Source organism: Opisthocomus hoazin, chromosome 14 (genome assembly GCF_030867145.1).
Source record: "Opisthocomus hoazin isolate bOpiHoa1 chromosome 14, bOpiHoa1.hap1, whole genome shotgun sequence".
NCBI lineage: Eukaryota > Metazoa > Chordata > Aves > Opisthocomiformes > Opisthocomidae > Opisthocomus > Opisthocomus hoazin.
The window spans coordinates 9,548,971-9,561,474 of NC_134427.1; the positions used below are offsets into that span (position 1 = coordinate 9,548,971).

A 12,504-nucleotide genomic window follows, 5' to 3' on the forward strand; every position below is an offset into this window, starting at 1 on the left:
GTGATGGTGGCTTTGGGGACAGAAGAGACATGGCAGGGATGTGTGATGGTGGCCTTGGGGGCAGTGGGAACAAAGCATTTGTGTGTGATGGTGGCCTTGGGGGCAGTGGGGACACAGGAGGGGTGTGATGGTGGCTTTGGGGGCAGCGGGATCATAGTGAGGAGGTGTGACGGTGGCTTTGGGGACAGGCTTGAGGTGCGATGGTGGCCTTGGGGGCAGCGGGGACACGGCAGGGGTGTGCGATGGTGGCTTTGGGGGCGGTGGGGATGCAGCCCCCCAGCAGGCGGCTGTGGCGGTGCCTGTGGGGACAGGGCGGGCTCGGTGGCGGGGTGCGCCGTGGCTTTGGGGTCCCGCGGCGGGGAAGAGGCGCGGATGCTGGGCCCGGCTCCCCTCGGGTGCCCGTGTCACGCCCGCGGCTGCGGGAGAAGCCGTGCGGGAGCCCGGCGGGGCCGTGCCGGTCCGCAGAGCCCCCCGCGGGGCCCGGGGCCGCCGCTCTCCCCGCCGGGTCGGGTCGGGCCGGGCCGGGCCCGCTCGGCGCGGCGCTGCCGGCCGGTTGCCATGGCAGCAGCCAGGCGGCGCGGCGGCGCGCGCGGCCGGCGGGGCGCGGCGCGGCGCGGCCCCGGAGCGTACCATGTGCGCCCGGCGGCGGGAGGCGGCGGACGGGCCACGACGGCGGCGGCTGCTGCTGCCCTGCTAGCTCCGCCACGGCGGGCCCGGCGACCAGGAGCCGCTGCATCAATGTAACGGCGGCGGCGGGGAGGGGGGCGCGCGGGGCGGGGGGCGCCGCCGAGCGGCATTTCCACGCCGCGGGGAGCGCGCGGCGGGGAGGGAGGAGGGGGGGGGGCGGAGGGCGGGCGGGAGGCGTTAAAATGGCGGCGCGCAGCCGGCCCCCGCGCTAAACCGGCCCCCGTGGCTCGCCCCGTGCCGCCGCGCGTGGCACGGTGCGGCCGCCCGCTGCCTGCTGCCGCCGCCGAGGTAAGGCCGGGCCTGGCCGCGGGGACCCGCCGGCCGCCCGGGGACGGGTCCGGGTCCGGGTCCGGCGCGCTGCGGGGAGGGGGGGGGACGCGGCGGCAGGGGCTCGCCCGGCGGGCGGGGCTCGGCGGTCCCGGGAGCGGCGGGGGGTGCCGGCGCGGCTCCCTGCCGGCGGCCCGCTCCTTTGTCTGCGGGCCCCGCGCCGCCGGCTGCCGGGGCGGCTGGGGCGAGCGGGCGGCTGGCGCGGCGTCGGTCCGTTCTTTCGAACAGAACCCCCCGAAAACACTGAAATGACCCCGCACCAGAACTAACGTGGGCAGCCGGCAGCGCTCCCCGCGGTGCCTGCTCGGGGCGGGCTGGGAGCGGACTTTTACTGCTGAGAAAGCAGCCCAGGCTGGCGGGAGGACTGCCCTGCCGCAGCCCGGGGGGGCGGGGGGGGGACGGACGGAGGGGAGGGGGGATTTTCTCCCCCCCCCCCCCCCCCCCCCCTTTTTTTTTTTTGGTCTCTAATGAAGACATGCGCATTTGTTCATTCGTGCCACCGCACTGGAGTCTGCCTAGAAACAAAGAACACAGCCTGGCGAAGTTGATGCTGGCTCCGAAAGTGTCTGGCTGCTTTTTTTTTTGTTGTTGTTTTCTTTTCTCCCGTTCTTTCTCCTCATTTACTCGTGCTATGGTTAAAAGCCTTGGGATCTTTCCTTGAATGATCCCCGTGCGCCCGCGGATGGAAACCCGCCCTTCGCCCCCCCCCCCCGACCCTGCCGGGCCGAGCCTACGCGTTTCGAAAGTGCAGCCATGACAGACAGAGCAACTTGTCCCCTTCCCCCGGCCCGCCGAGTGGCAGCGGCGGTGGGTGTGCCTGGCGACCGGGAGCCACCCCGTGCTGAATCATCGCCGAGCCGTGGCCGGACAGCTCGGCCGCTCGGGGAGCGCGGTGTTCCCCCGCGGAGCGTGAGGCGGTGGCGAGGCACAACGCAAGTCAGAGAGCTGTTGGCCTTCGGCTCGGGCGGGCGGTTGCGGGGAGAAAACCTTTCGCGGCAGCGGGAGCAGATCTGAGCTCCGAGGGCTGCTATAAGGAGCGTCCCCTGCCTCTGAGGTAGTGAAACTCCGAGGGCCTGATCCTGCGGGCTTTTGCTTCTCCGGAAACTCTGTGTGAGAGATCCCCACCTGGCCCGGGGGGCGACGCGCGGGTCCGTGCTGTTGCGTGGCGGTGGTTGTCAGCGGTAATGCTGCGGTGCGTTTGCACGGGCAGACGTGTGAGCAGCGGCGTCGTGTCTGCGCGATTTGCGGTTTGTTCCGCGCAGGTGAAAGTCCCTCCTCCGTTCACCGCAAGGAAGTAATGGCTTCACCTTTGGGGGGCTTGCGCGCGTGTGCCAGATGCTGAGGGGTTGCTGGGTATCCCTGCCTTTATTCAGAGGATGCCAGAAAGCATGGGAGTGAGAGGTGGGGTGAGCGACTTTGAGCTGGGGTGTATCAGGCAGGAGTGAATTGCAGCAGTTGTTGGACACGTAACGTGATCCTGTAATTAGAGCGAGGTAATAGACTGTACCATGTTGAAACTATCGAGTGTCTGAGTTGGAGCGGTCTGAATTAAGCTGGTTCTTCTGGGATTAGGCAGAAGCAGAAGTAGCGCAGTTAAAGTTTCCATATGGCAGCTTCTGTGGGGTTGTAGAGATGTTGTTCCCCCTATGGGTCCTCCTTGCGGGTATTTTGCTTTTAAGGTAGTACGTGGAGGCAGCAGATGTGCTGCTCTCCAGGTTGGAGAAAAGCCTGACGTGGCACAGTCCTGCTTCTTGGAGCTTTATTTACAAATGAAGGTCCGAATTGTGGGTCTGAGCCTGGGGCGGGGGGGAGGTGGAACTCCTGAAGGAAGGACTGAGGAGTTCAGCTTTGTGCAGAACTGAAGGATTTAAACGACTCTGTAATTTGGTCTTCGAACTTGCCCACCCCTCTCCATACCCCAGAAAAGATGTGTGTTAGCCAGGGGTCTGGTGGGGAGCCCCCGGGCCGCGGTCTGCCCAGGAGCCTCGCCGGGCTCTCGGGCGGCAGCGGTTTGCAGTGGGGCTGTAGCTGCGAGGAGCGGGGACGGTGCAGCCGCGCGCAGGCAGAGTCGGGGTGTGTGGGCACCAGCCCTGCGCACGAGTGCCGGTTTCCCTTGGTGTGCGCCCGTGTGTATATATAGATACGGTACAGATTCAAATGAAGTCATTTTAAAGTAGTGATGGCCCAGAAAAGTTTGAGAGCTATTTCAGCATCTGAGTGTTTCTCTTTGAAAGACAATGGGCTGTGCAGAAGCATCTAGGTATTATGGGATGTGCTTACAGCAGGAGGAGGTGCAGTCGGCCTTCCCAGAAGTGACCGAGTGTCACGAACGCGCCTGGTGCAGCCTGTATGCAGCTGTGTGTCTGTAGCGGGTCTGGTGCCGTCCTCCAGACGGCTTGGGGTATACTGACAGGGGTCCAAGGCAGACCTGGAGTTCGGCAAGGAGACGGGCTCCTCGGTGCTGTAACCTCTGTGCTGCTCGGCCTCCTGCAGCATCTGGCCAGGTCGGGAGAAGTCAGGGTGCCACATCCTTCCCATTGCTGTGGGGAGTGAGGGATCCCCGTGGAGCGTGGAGGGGAATCTAGGCCGCCATTCCTCCCTCCTGGTGCTGGCCCACGTGCTGCAGGAAGGTTACTGATGGGCAGGGATGCTGGGCAGTTGTCTAGCAGGGGTATTGCATCCATGTAGAGGATTTTTGAATGGTTTTCATGCCCAGTTGCAGTTCACGAGCAGCAGTGGCCTCCTCTGCCTCCTCCCCCTCTTTTGGGGAATGGCTGGTGTGAGGCTTAACTGTTATTCTTAGGTTTTTACGGACCTAGAAGTTTTCTCCTGGGCTTGCCTTGTCTTACGTGGACCTTGGAGTTTTGCACTTGTGCTGCCACCAGAAGTGAGGTTTTGTGAGGCTCTTCTGCACATTTAAGGGAATCGCAAAGTGGGACTTGTGACTGTCGGGGGTGGGGGGAGGGGGAGAGGAGTGTTTAGCTTTCTTACTTTTGCAGTATAGCTTGCAAATCAGTTTTGAAGCTGGTGGTGTGGTGGGAAAAACGATCCAGCTTCCAGCCCTTTGCTCCAGTCTCTTCACCATCCTTGTGGATTAAGAACAACCTTGCAGAGTAACAGGAAAGAAAGCGATGCTCATTTTAGCTGTCACTGCTTCCTTGGTTCGCTTCTCCATGTGGCCACAGAAACAGCTGTGTTGGTGCGAGGACCTGGGGCGCGGAGGCAGGACAGGATGAGGCTGGGCTGCTGCTTTTATTAGCAGCACTGGCTTTTGCTGGGTTAAGCTAACAGCAAAACTGCGTTGCTCGTGTCTTGCAAATGGATCTTTCTTCATGCACAAGTCAAACCACGGCTTTGCTAGTCACCAGTGCCTGCAGCTTAGTCAGGAGCCTGAAAGCCAGAGAAGATTTTCTTTGTGGCTAATGTGGGCACAGGTGATGTGATGATGAATCTGCAGTCAGGATTTGGTGACTGGTGCCTGCAGCAGGACACCCCTGACGTGCCCGTGGTGAGAGCTTGGCTTTGGCAGTGGAGCAAACCATTGTGTGACTCAGACGTGTTGGGAAAGAGTACGCAGCCTTCATAGGAGGAGGCTTTTCTGACCAGGAACATACTAGAAGTCACGTGTGGAAGCTAAAATGAGTACTAGAAACACGAGGCTGCTCATTGGGAGGGAGGCTGTGCACTGAAAAGCGGAGTTTACTTAGGTCTCGGTTTCCAAAGGTAGTTGTAGGAGCTGTGGCTCTCTTGCTGTGCTCTGAAAACAGAGTGCAAACGTCTAACTGAAGAAGAACTGCCACCACAGACGGACATGGCACCCCACATTTGGGTTACCCAGATCCAGCCTCTGAGAAATCATCAGGAAAATGTGAGAAAAATCTTTTGCAATGTGATAGAAACGCTTAATAATTGCAGCCTGGAAGCAGGGGGGGGGGGGGGGGGGGAAGAGGATGTTCTTATTGAACAGTGTGTGTTTGCTCTTAAAATCCCTTAAAAGCTCTGAAGCTCAAGCTTGCTTGATTTGCTGTGTTTGCCATATGTAATATTTCAGTGAGAAGTTTCGATTCAGTGTGGATGAGTTGATGCTGGAGTTGTTCCCTTTTAGGTGACGGGGAACCAGTTACTCATGTGTAATGCACTGGTTTGCTTGTTAGACTGTTCTGTGGGTTTCTTTTTGATCAGTGTATTCCAGACCTCTGGGCAGTGCGTTCATCCTTCTCTAGGGCAACGCTCAGGTCCTAATTTGTCGTATGGTTTAAGCACAGACTTGTTTCTCTTGCTAAAGCGCAGTCTGTAAGCTGGAGCATTTATAATAACCAAACATTTTATAATTCTCTGTTCACCTTTAATGCACCGTCACAGATATCCCAAACTTTGTATGTGTGTCTGCCCCTGGAATGGAGTTCCTGCCTGTGCTCTCTAAATATAGAAGTGGTATCAATGGATCCTTTTAGCTTGTTTTCTGTAGGTTCCTCTGTGTGTGCAGATTGCTGCTTCTGGATAGATGATTTGCCTGAATCTGTGTTGGCCATGCTTTTGCAGTTGGGCACCTCTTGCCTGCTAAGCTGTGGCAGTGCCTGATGTTCTTTTACTAGGTGTGTATCCTCCCCTTTTTCCATGCTACCTTCCAGGAAGGATTGTCTACCCAGAGCGATGTTATCTTCCCCCGTTTTCAGTGGTGTCAGCAGATACTTATTTTTTCCCTTCTCCCGTCCCGATGCTAAGTACCCACCATGGGAATGAGTCGTCTTGGATTACTCACGTGGAGCAAATCTGTGGCTTGGCCTCCGAATTATATGGCACTGATCAGCGAGGGTGAGGTCCTCTGGAGCCCGAGTAAAGGTGCCAGGATCTGTCTGCTTCCTTTTTTGTTTTTTTTGCGGGGGATTTTTTTTGGTAGAAGCATGTAGGCCGACAGCGAGCTGAAAAACCGGTGGCCTTCGGAGCTGGGTATTTTATGTCTGAGGGCTTCTGAATGCAGAAAATCAGAGAGAATGCGTCTGTGTAATCCGATCTGCTCTTGAAAGCCTGGCGGAGGGCTGCATGCCGCAGACATAAGCTGTGTCAATAAGAACTCTATTCTCCCTCGGAAAACTGCCGCGTGACCGCGCGGGACTGGCAGGCTTCCGAAGGGAGGGCCCTTTTCTGGAGAAAGGGCTCCGGTTTTTTGGCGGCACTTCTGACTGCCTTTTCGGCCTCCCACTTACTGTTCTTTCCTTGGCGTGATAAACTTGGTGGGGGTTTTTTGCGGTGTTTTTTTTGCTGGGGCAGAGGGAGGATTTCATGCAGCACGATAACGGGGCTGCGGGGGGGAAGTTTCCATCCTCACAGTGCAACCCCTCCACCAAAGCAGCATTTGGGAACGCGAAGGTGATGGATTTAAAAGAATTTGAGGTAGGACTGGAAGTCAGCGTGTGTGGGAGAGCGTACTGGCGAGGGTGCTTGCTTGCAAATCGGTGGCACAAACACCCCTCCTTGTTGGCCTTGGGTGGCAACGCACAGAATGCGTGGCTGGGTGTCTGCGGGTGCTGTTTTTCCCTCGGTTCTGCAGATGTCTGTGTTAACCAGAAGCGCTGGTGGGTGAAATTCTGCTTTCGGTAATGCTGGCATAAATCTGCTGTTAAGGCAGTGTTGTGCTAATGGCTGTAATTTGCTGGTTGCTATTATTTAAAAAAAAAAAAATTCACGCAAGTCAAAAATCTTATTCTGATTTATGAAGTGTTCTACACCTGGCATGTAATCTTTTAAAATCTTGTAGGAAAAATCTGCTGGAGCTGGTAAAAATGATGCTTATGAGATTTCCTGAAGGCAGAGTTTTAATCAGAATATCTGGTTCTGAGCTGCTCTTTATAGCGTTTGTGTAAATGGAATTTTCTGTTACATTACATATGTGATATTCAGTGTTTGCTCTGCTAAGGTCTGAAAGCTGTTCTCTCTGGCACCGAGTTACCAGTTTTAACAAAAGAGATCCCGGACTGTCAGTTTTGCGTGTTGCGGGGTTGGGGTTTTTTTCAGGTCCCTTGTTCTATCTGTCACTTTTTTTAAAGCTCCAGCTACTTACTCAAGTGATGATTTGAAAATTAGCTCATCTGCATGTCTTTCTGGGCTATTCCTGTAGCTGCAAATGAAAGCTTGAAAATATAATTAGGATGTAATGTGCACAAGCTAAAAAAAAAAAAGTCAAAAAAACAAAATCACACAAAGCTATTATTTTAAAGAAATGCAATTATATTTTGAGCCAATTGAGGCTTGACTTAATTTCTCAGGGTTTGCTGGTGGTGATGGAGTAAAACCAAAACTAACTCCTGAAATATGCCTGTCCTGAGTCAGGAGTTTGGGTGGTGAAAATCGAGAGAGCCACGGAAAGAAGGGGAATCCCTCGCAGGGGAGCCTGGCAAACGGGTGCCGCGTCCGGGGTGACGCCTGCGGCCCCGCTTTCCCTGGCTCTCCCGGGCGGATCCCCCTTCGGATGAGGCCTCGTCTTGCCTGCCAGAGCGTTGGTGCCGAGCTCCGGCTGGTTTGGGTGGGATTGCCCCGGGCAGGCGGCGTGCAGACCCGGGCCAGCGTGGGCAGGGAGCGCGGGGAGGCCGCAGTTGGGCGATCTGGTTTTGCTTCCTGTTCCCAGTCTGTTTGGGTCAGAAGTAGCGGTGTTTTTCCACATGAAGACGTTTGGCTTCGTTCTGCAAGGCAGCAATAAATTTCACACCGTGCACAACGCGTTTCTTATATTTCAGAGACTCCTTATTGCTGCCTTTGACTTTTAATTTGGATGGTGAAACCTTTATTAGTACCTTTTTGTTGCATAGACCTGCTTTTCAAGTAAAACAGAGAACTTTTTTTTTTTTCTTCTTTCTGTTTTGGAAAGAGCCTTTGAAATAGCTCTCAGGGCTGTAGCAGAGGGAGGGAGCTGGCAGGTCTGGGTGCTATGGCTGGCTCCTCGGCAGGCTCTCGGGGGGACGGGGACATCTCAGCCCGCTTCTGCACTCCTTGGTCACGAGGGGGTAATGCTGCCGGAGTTAATTGGGGTGCTGGGACGTAATTCATTAATGTTTTGTGAAGTGTTTGGTGTTCTTTTGGTGGGAGGTCCTGGGACTGTGACGGGGTGTGGTGGTTGTGGGTTGACAGACCGGTCGTTAAAGCGGTCCCGAAGGCTGGAATGGCGAGCTGCCAAATGTCACTGGCTCACTGGTGGGGAAACCTGCCCTGTAAAGGAAAATCGGCTCCTGCAAAAGAGCATCGCCCGCTCTGTGCTGCGGCTGGCTGCTGGGAGTTGTTCTGCAGAGCACTGGGTTAGTCCGCAGCATGCAGAGCGTTACCGCAGGCCGCGAGATGGAAACTGATAGCGAAGAGGGGATCGGGCTCTTCCCCGCCTGGGCTGGGCCGCAAAAGGGCGTTGGGTTTCTCTCCCCAAAGTCTGGGCAATGCTCTTCATCAGTGCTGTCCAGTCTCCTTAATCAAACCTCTTGGTTGTAGAATCTCCTACCCTGTCTGCAGCCAGCGAGTCAGGATGGATAGATCTTTTTATAGCCATACCAGGTATCAGTGGGATCCGTTTAAATACAGTCTGAATGTTGTTAAATAAATGGTGATGAGCAGTGCTGGGCCAGGGGGCTTGTGTTGTATCTGAAGATATCTCGCTGAAGTTATCTTTGAGGTACAAAAAGGAAACAGTAGCATGGAGCCGTCAGTAGGGTTACAAGTGGTCTGTCCTTTCTCTGAAGCCTGCAAATTTTGGCGATGCATCTGACCGAGGAAGTCAGAGGACAGAGGTATCTTGTGATGTACGCCCGTGCCCTTGGACAGACTGCCCAGCATTTGGCCCTGGTGTCTCCACCTTGCCTTTGCACTTGACTCCTGGATCCACAACCGAACACCTCCGTTCTAGGTCCTCGGCTCATTTCTCAGACCGAGTCCACTACTCAGCTTGACTAATTACTCTGTGAAATGCTCAGAGCAACATCCGTGGTGCTCTTCTTTGAGCACAGCCTTGGTGATGAGCTAAGGCCGGCTGTGCCCCAGGCGTGGTCTGGCTAATACAGCAGCACCTTGCAGGTGGTGTTTGAGGAGGCTACGCTGCAGGTCATGCAGAAGAGGCTGGAGGAGCAGCGAACCTCTTCCCTCCTGCATATCTGGAGCGAGCAGACACCTCCGCTGCTGCAGTTGGGTGCCACCAACCTCCTCCACCTCGCTCACATGTGCAGGCAGGTTGTCCCCACTCTTCCCCGGCCCGCTCTGCGCAGCCCCTTGGACCAGCCTGCCCAGGGCAGCTGGCCTGGGTGGCTCTCACCCTGAACTGACCACCTTCACTGTGATTTTTGGGGTCTCCAGAGCAGTCTGTTGAGTAGCTGTGATCCGTGTTTCTTCTGAGACTGAGGAGAGGAGTCGGGCGTGTGGGGCAGATTCTGCATGAGGTTATATCAGCTTTGCTGAAGGGAGAGACCTGCTGCGTTGGGGGCTTTCCAGCTCTGGTGACTGTGTTGTAATGTGATGCATTTGGCAGCTGATGCTCAGATACAAAGGTTGGAATGAGGGTGCTGCTGCTGAAAGGCAATTTCATTCTGTGTCCTGTGTTAGGTGGAAGATTATCCTTCTGACAAGACCCTGAGATCCATTCATAAGGTATAGGGACGTTTCTGATGTGTCTAGCAGTTTTATTTATTTTCTGCATAGTGCCACCATTTTATTCCTCTAGAGATACCAGGATCTGTAAATTCAGCCCAGCTGCAGAGTGTGTCCTAGAAGCTCTTAGTTGAGCAGTTACACCATTTTGCATGCCAGCTTACATGAGAAACAGTTTCTCCCCCAGGTCTTGGAGCATCTCCACTTGCTCAGCCAGCCTGGGGGATGCAGTACCTGGCAGCTTCTGGATGGGAAGAGCATTTGGTTGCACAGTGCTGTGGGATTCATCCTTGTTGTAGGTCTGCACCTGGTTCGTCCCATTGTGTCTCTAATGTGTATGACTTTCAGTGCACGCAAGGAGAGAAACACACTTGTGGGGAATGTGGAGGAACTGTGGAAGCCTCTTGAGGGCGGGCAGAGCCGTTGGCTGCTGAAGCTCCTAGGCTCTGCCCAATGCCCTTGGCCTCTAAAGGCACCATGAGGAGCTGAGCCTGCCATTTCATGTCCTTCAGATGGGTTTTCCTGCTGAGAGGTGCACTCTCTTTGCTCCCTGCTGCTGTCCTCATTCCTCTGCCTTGTGCTTGGTCTCATGAACGTTGTCCTGGCTGAGGGAGAGGGCAGGAGCAAGGCCTGGGCCCCACGGGAGGGCAGAGCTGCGCTGGCCGATGCCCCCTGTGCTGGGGTCAGCTGGAAATAGTTGTCAGGTCAGAGCTGGAGGGTGCCCAGGCCTGCAGGAGAGCGTCTGCACAGGTGGGGCTGAGCTGGTCACGGACTGCCTCTTGCAAGGTGTTGGGTTTTTTTAATTCAATAAAAGGCTAACTATTGTAGTTACGTACTGATTACCAAGAGTAATGCTTAATGCAGCCATTGCATAAGGCCGTGAGCTGGGGCAGGTGCCTCTTACCAGCAGTAACTCCCTTTTGGAAGCAAAAGGACCAGACAGTTGAGTTGAATTGATCCTGTGCAGTGGTAATTCACCACCAACTGCATTTCGGAGAACTGCCTCTCATTTCAGGTTCCTGCTCTGTAGGCTTGCGGTGTGTTGGCTTGCGCTCCCCATGTGGCGACCGGGAGAGCAAACGGGGAAGGCTGGAGCTCGGGGCTGCAGCCCAGCCGAGCACTCCAAATCGGGGGCCAACAGGCAGGGATTTGCAGTTTGTTTCCCTTGGAGTTCCCTTTCTTTCAGTAAAACATAGATGCAAATGTGGGAGAAACTTTTAGCATGAAATTTCGTGATGTTCAATAGCAAACATGTGGCTGGTGATTTGCTTGGCTGATGGCTTTCTTCTAAGCGTTCTTAGATACTTGTTTGTCAATCGGATCTTTGGGGAGAGGTATCCTACAGCTGAACTGGAACTTCTAAGTGTCAGAAGGAGTTTTTCCTCCTGAGGGTCAACCTGTGGCTGGCTTCGCTCCTGTTACTGTGCTCCACCTTCAGTTCGCTGGTGCTGGCTTTAAAACTGCTGCGTTCCCAGAGGGGTAGTGCAGAGCGGTGTCTTTAGTTGGAGTCCAAATGTTCACGAGGAGCAACCTGAAATCAAAATTGAGTCTTGGTCACCAGTGACAGACACTTTTTGTTTGTCCCCTGTGCCTGCAACGTGGCCGGGCTGGTGAGCGCTGTCGGCTCCCTGTCGCCGGCAGAGCCCTGGGCTGAGCAGGGGTGACACCGCTGCTGTGGGGTGAGGCTTTCCCCTTGCCTGTTGGTAGGTGAAAAAAGCCATTAGGGCTGCAGAACTTGTTCAGAGTTACGCAGCAATTACCTCAAAAAAAAAAAAAAAAAAAAAAAAAAAGATGCTTGTTAATGCTACAAATGCTTTTTTTTTTTTTAAGATGACTAGTACAACAAAACTGCTGAGGGGGAGAAGTCCATGACGGTGATTATAGTCCAAATATAACATCTTTGTGATAGGCGGAAAGTGAAGCTCAACTACAAATGGGCACGACACTGGGAGGAAGGTAAAAAACTTATGAATGATAGGAGAATGGATTTAAATTCATTTCATGTCAGTAATCTTTGTATTATTAGCCGTAATCTGCTTCTGAGAAGCACACAGGCTTGACTGGTTTGGGTTTTTTTTTTTCCTCTCCATAGAACTGCAATAGTAAGAACAGAATGTTTCTCCTGAGCCTTTAGACTGCGAGCTCCCAAGAGCACAAATTTTTCTTCTGTATTTTTAGACGGCATCTGCAGGTAGTGAAAGCTGCCACAAATAAATAGCAATGCTAGGAGTGTATTACAGCAGTCCCACATCACTTAGCAAGGGTCTGATCCTGCGTGATGCTTACCGGAGGATGGAACTAGGGCTGCAGCCTGACACTGGGTGCGTGGCCATTTTTAGGGGGGTCTTAAACCTGTACGTTGCCAAGGTGGCTCTCAGCAGAGTGACCTCGGGAGGAAGCTCATGGAGTTGGGAGAGCAAGAGAGGGTGTGGGCTGCTGTATCGGGCTGCTGTATTTTTGAATGTACGTCTTTCTGGGGGATGTACTGGAGAGGAGATAAAAACGCAGCAGTATTGATGTACTTCATGCAGTGTTGTTGGCTGGATTGTGGAGACCGAGGTGAGACTGGCCGTAGGATTGTTTTGAGCCTTGAATGTGAGGAGAGGGTGCTGTGGCACAGCAGCAATATCCAGCACCTCTGGGTGGGAGGTTATCACGAGTGACCCTGTTCTGAGGGAGCAAGCTGGTGCATGGGACTTTGCTTAGGTTTCTGCAAGAATATGCTGTTGCTCATCCTGGCGAATTGGGCAACTGAAATGAGGGAGAGAGAATTAAAGCACGAGATCTGCTTGCTCGTGACCCGAATCCCCTAATCACAGCCTCGCGTAAGTGAAGGTCTTAGGCTGGGTTGAGTAGAGGGCATCTCCCCAC

General features: G+C 54.6%; 1 protein-coding gene across 11 annotated transcripts in view; it reads left to right on the plus strand.

The window, feature by feature from the left end:
* The first annotated feature begins 647 nt into the window (after window positions 1-647).
* The window catches only part of MBNL3 (muscleblind like splicing regulator 3), a 95,507-nt gene continuing 83,650 nt past the window's right edge, over window positions 648-12,504 (plus strand). For 4 of the 11 annotated variants that reach the window (XR_012765540.1, XM_075435861.1, XM_075435870.1 and 1 more), the window contains exon 1: window positions 889-975. The gene's annotated coding sequence lies outside the window, so the exon portion shown is untranslated. Of the gene's footprint in view, window positions 741-888; window positions 976-1,888; window positions 2,069-4,556; window positions 4,883-6,391; window positions 6,409-12,504 lie in introns of those variants that run through there. The other 7 variants (XM_075435874.1, XM_075435862.1, XM_075435876.1 and 4 more) reach the window with 7 other exon arrangements.